Raw genomic sequence first — 10,588 nt, 5'->3', positions numbered from 1 at the left:
CTCTTTCTTTCCCCGAATGATACAGTGAATTATGAATAAAAAAATCCAAATATCCTGGCTCAACAATCCAGGTAAAAATGCACTCTGAGGAATAAACAGTTTGGTATCTCCAACAATCTCTGGCATTTCCAACAGTAAACTCTTTTTTTTTCTCAAGTTTTTAAAAAGATTCTCACAATTTTTGAGTTCTGATTCCAAATGTGAGAAATTTTTACATTGCGTTATTTCCCCTTGAGGCAGAGGGCAGCAAAATATCAAAATAACGACTTGGTGGGGGGTGGTGGTATTTGGTTATTGTATTTATTCACCAGTTGAAATGCGATACTAATTTGTATCCATAATTACCGCGGCACTACCCACATGCAGTATAACATTTAATTCCACATAAACAGTATCTGTTCTTTTTGTTTTACTGATGAGAAACCCAACTGCTTTCATTTCTTCTGTGCAATTTCAGCAGAATGTATTTTGACAAGAGCCAATAACTGGTCACTACACAATTCGTAACAAAAGGGGGACTGCAACCTCTGCAGGATATTTCTGTTTAGGAAAGCTCCCATTTTCCTTTTCACATACCATTAGAAATGTTTATTTTGTTAACACCAGCAACGCTTTTCTTTTCACTGGTCAGTGAAAGCATATTGCAACAGAAATACTGGTCTGAGATTGTGGCCCCTTTCCCACTTCCCCCGTTTCTCTAAATCTCCTAAAGCTCCAAATATTTATTTTTCTTCCTGCAAATGTTTGACCCATGTGCCTAAAGATAATTTTAAATAGAGGATTTGGGGCTTTTAAGACTGCATCAGACAACAAATATGCGTAATGTCAGCGACCTCAATTTAGCTTCCAAAATAGCGCATGGAGGACTCCCAGATTAAGGGTACAGAGAGCAAGCAAGCTGCTGTTCTGCTGCTTTTCATTTTCAGAGGTTACTTAATTAGAAAGCCATTCTGGAGGGATACAGCATTAAAAGACATATAAGTAGCAAGATTTGTTAAAAGCAGATGGAGGCTCAATAACAAGGAGAGTGAAATTGAGGAACACAGCTCAGGGATCAAGTGATTTATAGGCAGCAATTTTTGTTTAAGTGGAAACAGTAGGACTTTCTTATTAAGGACCACCTTATTCCCTCCACTAAGTAGATTTCTGCTGGGAAGGCGAAGGAGTAACCACTGCTCAGTTGTCCTCCCACCTCATGGCCACAGTCCCTCCGCAGCACTCGGTGTGCGACGGGGGCTGCAGGAGGTGGTGACTTCAGGTGAGGATGATGGGTTTCAGGAGACCTGGGACTCCTCTGCAGGACCTTTCCAAAACTGATATACTCACCTCTGCCACCTGGAAAAATGGCCCAAAGAAAGCAGCTGGGAAGTGCCGTTTCTTGGGAAGCTGTTCATCCAGGCCTGGGAAAGGAGTTGACAACTCTACATGTGCAGAGAGCACCTGAACACTTTTCCCCCGGCGACTGCAAGCAAGTGCATAAAGGAACGTGCCACCATGTTAACATTTGGGCTTAACATAGCTACTCAAGGACAATATAGCTCAGCATGAAACGAAACTATTCAGGCAGCTGAGGTTTGATCTCAAATCATGCTGCAGCATTGAATCATTGAGGAAAACCTAAGGGCACTCAGTATCAGAGATGGTGCAAGGAACAGCACTGCACTAGGTAAATGACAGCTGGCGTGGGAAATGTCTTTGCACTGACTGGAAAGCTCCCATTAATGATCCCTGTCCTCAGACAAGGACATCTCGGTGCATGCCCATCACTGTGTTTTCAAATAATGGTTATTTTTCAGACCATGACAGACACAAGGGCCACCAACTCCAGGACTGTCTCTCTGCCAGACCCACCTCACACCCTTTTTCCTCCTGACGAAGCTCCCCTAGTCCTTCACACAAGGTCTAACACACCGAGCTGATCTTCCCACCCCGCAAGGTCTCCATCCCATTCCTGCGACCTGGGGTGCTTGCTCAGGAGTAGCTGTGTGTTTGACTGATCCGCTACTGCCACCCCTGCCTGCCCATGTCAACGGGTTGCACAGTCTGGATACTCTCCTTCAGAAATTCTCCCAAGGTGGGCTTGAAAACTAAAAAATCACTGTAACACCTGAAGCATGTCACAAGCCAAGGAGTCCTGAAACTGCATATTGAGATATATATATACACACACTGATCTCTCTCTCTCTCTATATATATCTCTCTTCCCTTACTTGTATCTCCCGTTTCGAGTTCCCCTGTTATCTTCCATGTTTCAGCTTCATGTCTCTTCCAATTAAAGCAAAGGTGATTCGCTATGCCTCCCTAATGTACAACCAGTCTCCATATAAATGAGTCCTTTAATATCTGCTGTCTCAAGGCATTAGACTGTAACCTTAGGGCCTTCATCAATCTGTGCCTCCACCTTTATTAACCGCAACCTCAATTAAACCAATGGGACTGTGAAGAAACCTGGGACCTGGGCTCCTAACACTCTCATAAAGAAACTTGTATCTTCTTTCTGAATAGTAAACCAACATCTATTCCAAGAGCTAATTAAAAAAGAAATGTTTGAGTGATGAGATGCCCATCGGTGTCGCCCAGGTTATACATGTATTATATATACATATGCCTGTACTGTACCTCTGCTGAAAACTTTTGAGTTTGAGAAGCTCCTTACAGTAAAAGCCTAAACTGGCAATCTTTTCCTACTGGCAGTTGTATCATTAGTGGTAATTTCAGATCTCTTGCATTTTCTTTAAAGAGATAGCTTGTACTGAATTCTATAGGAGGATTTTCTTCACAATAACTTTTATTTCCCATTTCTTCATCAGTACAGCAGTTTATTCTCATGCGAAGCCCTGCTCTGTGCCTTGTAAGCTGTATACTTGGAATCACTCCTCTTTCTGATGACTATTTTGTGTAATTGTTTCCTTTTGTGGATAAAATACTTTCTTATGCTGTCAAGTGTTTTTTTGATGACTCTATAAATACGTGACCTATGCATCTCATGATGCATATGAATAAAGATAATTTGAACTAGTATGAACAGGAAAAAAATCCCCTCTCTGAGCATGTATAACATTTTAAGGCTAGATTCTGCTATTTTTCATTCTCACTGGAGTAAGTTAGCTTTACCATAAGCAAAAGAGAATACGTTCAGTTCCAACGCAATAAATCCAGAGAAACTCCACTGAAGTCTCACCTATCATCAGATACTGCCCTTAGTTTACTGGGGTGGATCCAGGGTAAATAACTCTGGTGACATAGCTCAAATAGAGCTTCTTAACTGATCCTCTCATAAAGTGCCATCCATATTTTGCATACTGTCTTCAAAACAAACAACAACAAATCAGTGCATCCATTACCTTCTAACGAGTGATTTTTTTCCACTTCCAAGGCACCCTGTAAACAGGCAGCTGACTGTCCAACAGCGCAAGCCTTGGAAGAGTAGCAGTATTGTAATTCTCAGCTCAAGAGGTCATAACAGTCCCTTGGAAACTCCTTTTAAATGACATCTTGAGGTTATAACAGCAACAATATATGCCAGAAATATTTCAAATCCCGGGTGGACCTGAGAACGCCGGACTCCGAGAGCTGTGCAGCACCATGGCAGCCGAGCAGGATGTCTCCTGGGGGCCCTGGAATCTGCGGGGCCACTTTATGTGTAATGGTTTTGCCTAAAAGTGGTGCTGTCCCGCAGAGCGAGAGATACCAGCTATTTTTGAAAGAGCAGAGAGACAAGGAAAAAAAGCTTCAGGTGCTTAAGGTCTCCTGTGTGAGGGCTAAGTACCTGATGAAGTACAGATCTGAAAAAAACGTGGTGAAACCCACACCACAGCTTTTGGATCCTTGCCTAAACTGAACTCTGAATACAGTTTAACAAAATGTTTTTCCATCTCTCACATCCACCTTGCTAACAGATAATTACAGCGTCACCTGTGTCTGACTCTTGGCAGGACACCTCCAACAGGTCCCATCAGTATTGCAGAAAATTCCCTCTGAGCACACAGATATCTTCTCAAATATGGCAATGAAAAGGAAATAAATAATCTATTTCTCTGTCTCTCTCTAGTGGCATCACTGTGCTACTCAACGGAAAAGGAACAGAAGTGTCTGATGATTAAGTCTGGCACCTCCTTTCACCGCGATACCCTGCTCTGCCCTTCCTACTCAGCACAGACTCTCAAGCCTGTTGCGAGCAGTAAGAGCTCCTAACATACACTGAGGTCTGTGTATCTCAAGACAGCGTGTTTCTTAAGGTACGCGCTCACTATAATTTCCATGTCATTGATAACTGTCAGGGAACTGCACGGAGGTTTACAAGTAAGACGTCATTAGTTCAAAAAATCATCACACTGCTAAAGCCTTATGCTGCATTTTGGAGTTTATCTTGCACTGACTATACCTCTTCACATCAGAGAGCCTCTGCAGGGTGGAGCATCATTGAAAAGTCTGCTCGGAAAATTACTGAGCAGTCAGTCCTTCTGTTAATATCCTGTTAAAAATGAATGTTTTTAGACTAGAAAGTACACATGCTCTGAATAAAGATCAAAGCCTTAGAAGTTTCTTTGAAAATCTTTTCAAGTGGTTGCAGTTCTGTAATCCCTTGTAACAATGAAGGCTCTTCCAAAGTATTTCCTAACTCATTAACAACATGAACCTGGCTTCCTCTTTACTATTAGCAGAGATGTGCATTGACTCTCCCCAAATGATGAGCCAATTTAGGGCCCATTATTTTCTAACATAACAAGCTAATGAAAAAAAATCCATTCAGAACCTGGCAGAAGTTTAACAGCGGAGACAGAGGTACTGTCCCTCATTTTCCATCTTCCAGCAATGATGGTTCACTATTTTGGCCTTTGTACCTCCAAGTGTCAGGAAAGTTTTGAGGCCGAGTTTAACAATGACAAGAAGTTGGGACTTGATTCAAATTTATATATTGATGTATATGTTCATTATTATATAATGAACATCAAATGGAGATGTATCATTGCTACTAAAGATACAGTGTCTGATACTGTTTATGGCTGCTCTGTGTTTATATATTACTATTATCTTCATGTTTCTCTACTTCCACCATTATTTCATCTATATATCCACTAATACTCGTCGTTTCATGCTGTATGAACACACTTTTTTTTTTTGAGAAGCAAAATTAGTCTGAAATTCTAACTACAACTCTTAAAAACTTTATAGCTTAATGTAAAAGGGCACTGCCCAGAGGTTCAACCTAATTAAAAATAGCCTGAAGGTTTTTACTTCCTGATACTACAATGAACTTAAAAGGAAAAAACCCTCCTCTTCTTGTCTGTACTGCTATTACTGGATTAAGTAGTACTATGCAATGGGAGGTTAATGGAGCCATCCTCATGATTAAGTTCAAGGGATTAATATTTCAGATCAGTTGGGTTTTATTTAAAATTTTTTTTCCAAAGGTCATATTAACACTGACTACTGCAAATTCAGGCAAGTCTCTAATTACCCATCAAGTTTAAATGAACCATGCAGAAAACTGTATTTCAATGATGTTCAGCAAGCATCCCACAACGCAAAAATTGACATATAAGGTAACTTTATAAAGCTAGATAAACAGGACAAAGCTTGTCCCACTGCTGTGCAGAGCAGCTTGAACTCATGCCTGTTGAAGGGCATACCCAAAGTTCACTTAAGTCTACAAGACAGTGATCGACTTTGATAGGTTTTGGATCTACAGTACTGGCAACCAAGTAAGTACAGGCACAAACTAAGCAGGTCAAAGGAAGGAACCACTGGCACAAAATGGCATGAAGTGCATACTCCTTCCCCAACAGAGATCTGAAGGTAATCCGACTCACAAAGGAGAAGTGCAAAAGCCGTGTTTCAGAGGTTCAGGATTTTCAACTGTCTTCTCTTAACAATTTAAAGGAATCGCAAAGCATGAAAGTCTAGGAAACAGGTTGCTGCTTAAAATCCAAGCCTGCTTCAACAGACAGGTAGAGAAAACAGATACCCACAGAGAGGGTCAGATGCCGTTCTCGCATCCAGGCCTGCCTACCTTTCTCTCTCTTTGCGTACAACCCAATCTGGGGTTCTGTTGAGCACCTGAGCTCCATGAAGAAGGGAAACTGCTAAAGGTCTTTTGCCCTCTTAATGCTTATTATGGGTGAAAGACTACCACCCTGATCATGATGCAGCCCAACCAGCCAGCACGGATCCTGAGGACAGCTCTTCTCAAGTGTGGTGGAATAAGTTCAGTGAGCTATGGTGATAGAAAATGTGCGTGTCATAGCACTTGCCTGTTTAAGTCTGCACTATGGGTTGCTTTTTATCTTGCCGTGCATCTTAAAGTCCTCTTGAACAGATCTCTTAATGATACTGCCACTAGCACAATTGAGTTTTGTGGTCAGACTTTCCTGTCGCCAGGAAAAGGGATATGCAAAGTCCCCAGAAGTCAGCAGAGACAGGAAAATAAGCGATACTACAACTTGAAACTACTCAGAGAATCAGTTCCTTTGATACCTCCCTTCCTCACTGATCTCGGTGGGCCACAGCACGTGGAGGTCACACTGGGGCCTCATCCAGATCTCAGACCTACTACAGGAAGAGGGAGCTTTTCTATTGACATCAGTGCGTGCTGGATTTGGTCCCTGGCTTCTCTCCTTCTGAAGTTAATACAGTTCATCGAAGTTTAGTTCACCAGAGGGTCAAGCTTGAACTGAGATGAATCTCATGGAACTTCACTAAGTCCTTTGCTTTTTTTTCCGCTGAGAGGCACGCTATCAAAATGTATAATATGATCTCCTTAGAGCTCCAGTTTGTTTTTAATCTGATTTCATTTATGTGTATCACTATTGATAGCTTCTATCTTGGAAAAGTTTTGTACCGTGCAAAACCTTATTTAAGAAAAAAAATTGGCAGTAGAACAAAACCTCTTTCCATTATAAGAACTTATCTTTTTAATGCTCTATCAGTGTTTTATTATTACTTGACATCTTCCAAAAGCATTAAGAAGTTCTTGAGAGGTCTTACAACTTTACAGTGTATTCTCTGATGCCAATTCTGATCACAATCTAGTTGAAGATAAGCTTAATGAACACTAGAAAAACAAAGGCCTTTCATAAGTGACCAAGTTATTTGAGGAAGCAAAAGAATACTTTAAAAACATCGGTTGCTTGGTTTAAAGCTCTATTTAAAACATGTGTAGAGTACACATTTTTGTTGACGATAACAGAAATTTATGTTGAATTTTGAGAGTATTCCAAAGGATGGTAGACAAGTATCAGAAATGAATGAGATTATTAACTTGCAAAAAACCCCTTTTAGAACAATGACTATAAAATATAATTTTTTCCCCATCTCATGGAAATGTGTTTAGAACTATAGAAACACAGACAGGCATTAGATTTAGTGATGGTGAGTGAATAATTAAGTCATCTGCTACCCTATACAACTGTGAAAAGATAATTCTGAGTTAGTTACAGAAGTTATTCCTAAAAATTTTTTATCACTTACGTTATTTAAACTTTCTTACATATCAATTAGTTTGAAATAATAAGTCTTTAGGCTATCCATTAATTGCAGCACTGTAGACACGATCTGTATTTAAAATTATGCAATGAAAATTAAGCCAAAGCACTAAGCTGTCTTGGCTAACAAAAAAGGTTTCCTCAGCCCTTCGGATAAAGGAGGAGAGATAATGGGGGCACTGAATTCACAGGAGAACTCTTTCTCAGTTTACTATTCTGTCTCGTCACATGTTAACACAGACTACCGAAGCCACAAGCCGTGATCCACTTACTTAATTTGCAGCATTGCATTTTCAGTGCATTCATTTTCTGACCGAACGGTACGACTGTTTCCAGACAAAAAAGAAAAGAACTCCAGTGCTTAATGCAAAGCAAGGACAGCAACATATAGAACCTGAAGGATAGCTGATTAAGAAGATTCTGCAACGGGATCATTTACAAATGCAACGTAAATGTGGATGGGAAATTTTAATAGCTTAGTTTCTCTTTTAGAAGTCAGAAGGAGGCTGGTTGCAGAGGAACATCTGGTCTATACATCAGGAGAAAACACCATTTTTAGTTTCTCTCTCTCCTGCTGTTATGACTCTAGGCTCTCAAAGGCGGCTTCAACCCACTCAAAAGTCTTGCTGTCTTTGCAGAACAGATCTTAGGACAACTGAATTTCTCTTGTCTGGTCATATTTTGCTTCCCTGATACACTGAAATTACAGTTTGGCATTTGTACCATTAGAGCTGGTTCATGCTGGCATCTGTCAGAGGCACACAGCATGGGCTGCCACATCAGTCACAGCTGCTGACCTCAGCAGCAGCGATGGTGCCAAGTGGGATTATTTTTAAAAGTGCGGCCATTAATTGATAGGTGGGGTTTTTTTTCCCAAATCCTCTACACCTGCAGCATGAATGAGGAGTCTAACATAACATTCAGCTGATTCAAACAGATCTTGGGAATGGTGTCTTCCTACCATACAAATTAGGAAAAAAGCAGCTGAAAGATTCTGTGTTGAAAAGCATGCCTGATGGAGGTAATCAGACCTGAGAGTGATGCTGCTTTAGAGTCAGGCAGACTGCAGCAGCTCGCTATCTGTCAGTCTTCTCTGCATGCTACACCTGCAGGCACAGAGCTGTTCCACCTTACGGTCTCCTGTATCCTACGCTTAACTGTACTTTTAAGTAAGAAAAGGCAGAGCATTGGGCAGTCAACTTTCTGTGTGTAATACAGCTCTCTCTATCCTCAGACAAGAGCGGTTTACACTTCTGTGCACAAAAAAGAGATACCTTCTTTAACATTCAGCCTAACCACTGTGAGATTTCCTAATGTCAGTATCCTGTGCTTGATGTGTGACTCCTATAAAAGGCACTAAAAAATGTTCCCTATTATATGCATGTCTACTAAAAAAGTGCTCCTACTAATATAAATAAATGGTTATAGGAGGGAAACGAGGGTGAATACTGAGTCAAGCCTCTTAGGACATGTCTGTGTGCTTGTGGATGCGTATACTCACAAAACAGGGGAAAAAGGGAAGGCATCTGATTAATTTTAAGTAAATCAAAATAATGACTTCATTGGCATAAACACAGATTTTGTATAAAAATTCACATTACTGAAATATTCATACAAAAGACAGTTTGTTCAGGGAGGACAGGTACAAAGAGGGTCTTTGGTGAGATATTTATCAAAGATCTGTATTTTTTTTCTGATCTCCAGTGTATTGTAAGAGAGGGACCTGTTGAGACTCTCTGGGTAATGACAGAATTGAACATGAAAATGGACATTGTCGTGGCGGGCACCTATAACAGATGATCACACTAGGAAGATTGCGTGGTGAAGCTCAATTACTTGCCCAGAAAACTTTTCAAAAAGGAATACAGCAGGGCACAGAATACTTCAACTTCTCAGAAGGGAACATTCATATTTATAATATGTAGCCTCTTAGCCTCTACTTCACTGGTGATTGCATGGGAAAACAGACACTTATTTCACATAAAAGATCTTGACCTGTGAGCAAGCTTATTGCTTTTTCACACTATATCAATTCCTGCAGCAACCAACGGAGAGGATCTTGGCCTATGTAAAGTCCTCAAACATGGTTTATATCACTGAAATAAATCTGTTTATGAGGGAGTCACAACCATTAAAGGGAAGCTGATGTTACAAGAAATTAACCCCAGACTTAAAAAAAAACAAACAAAACCCACTTAAAAAGTAAAAAAGCCAACTAATAATTAAAAAAATCGAATTGATTTTCAACCAATTAGTATTTTCAAATGGGAGCCACAGTAGTGTCTGTCTGAATACAAATGGGAACGAAGGGTACTCCAGGCCAAGACGAGACATTAACACTGACATGGAACTGGGGAGAAGTTACTGCAGAATTTATTCCATTATTCCACGGAGCGCGTAAGCCCCTGCTCCGAATTACAATGATTCCCTGAGAAAAAGACTGACAGTGAGTTATTGTTCCCAGGAGCTTCTACAATTTCCATGCTACTTAGCATTACAGGCTCATATATCTGTCACACCTCAACTTTAGCAGCATCCAAGCTATGTGGTAGAAGGTGTATTACTAAAAGAACAGGGAAGGATTTAATTGCCACCAAGGCCATCAATCCTATCAGGAATACTGATTCCTGAAACTCGATCTCTGCTTTGAAAACTCAACCTGCAGAATTTTCAGCAGAAAGGAGCATTTCAAGAGTGGAAATACTACACTGAGATCTCACTGACCTATATAACACCCTGCAGGATAAAACTGATCCAAACAGGCACTTCCAAATATACTAATAAAATAATCACAGATAAGCCATTGTATTTACTAATAGTTTCTAGAAATACTAACCTTCAGTATCAGCAGGTTGTGAAATAATTTGCCCTATGAGCTCCACGCCATATGTTTTATTCACTTACTTTGTGAAAATAAAGCTGTCAGAATGTGAGCTACCACATGCAATATCATTCCCACAGGCCATACAGTAATGAAAGACGGAGGCTGACATTGCACAGGGCAGAATTCTGGTTGTGCGTAACAGCTATCAAAAGACTTAAAAAATTTGAGGTTTAGGAAAAATGCCAGCTTGATTCTAGACAACACCTACATATGGCTGAAG

At 40.4% G+C, this 10,588-nt stretch overlaps 1 protein-coding gene across 1 annotated transcript in view; it reads right to left on the bottom strand.

Moving 5' to 3' along the window:
* Window positions 1–10,588, bottom strand: part of LOC104166156 (1-phosphatidylinositol 4,5-bisphosphate phosphodiesterase beta-1-like) — a gene marked incomplete at its 5' end in the record, with an annotated part of 70,618 nt that overhangs the window by 6,627 nt on the left and 53,403 nt on the right. The gene's annotated exons all lie outside the window — the stretch shown is intronic.

This window comes from Cariama cristata, unplaced genomic scaffold (genome assembly GCF_000690535.1).
Source record: "Cariama cristata isolate BGI_N322 unplaced genomic scaffold, ASM69053v1 scaffold5268, whole genome shotgun sequence".
NCBI lineage: Eukaryota > Metazoa > Chordata > Aves > Cariamiformes > Cariamidae > Cariama > Cariama cristata.
Note: the sequence above shows the minus strand (reverse complement) of the source record. Positions and strands in the feature narration are given on the sequence as shown.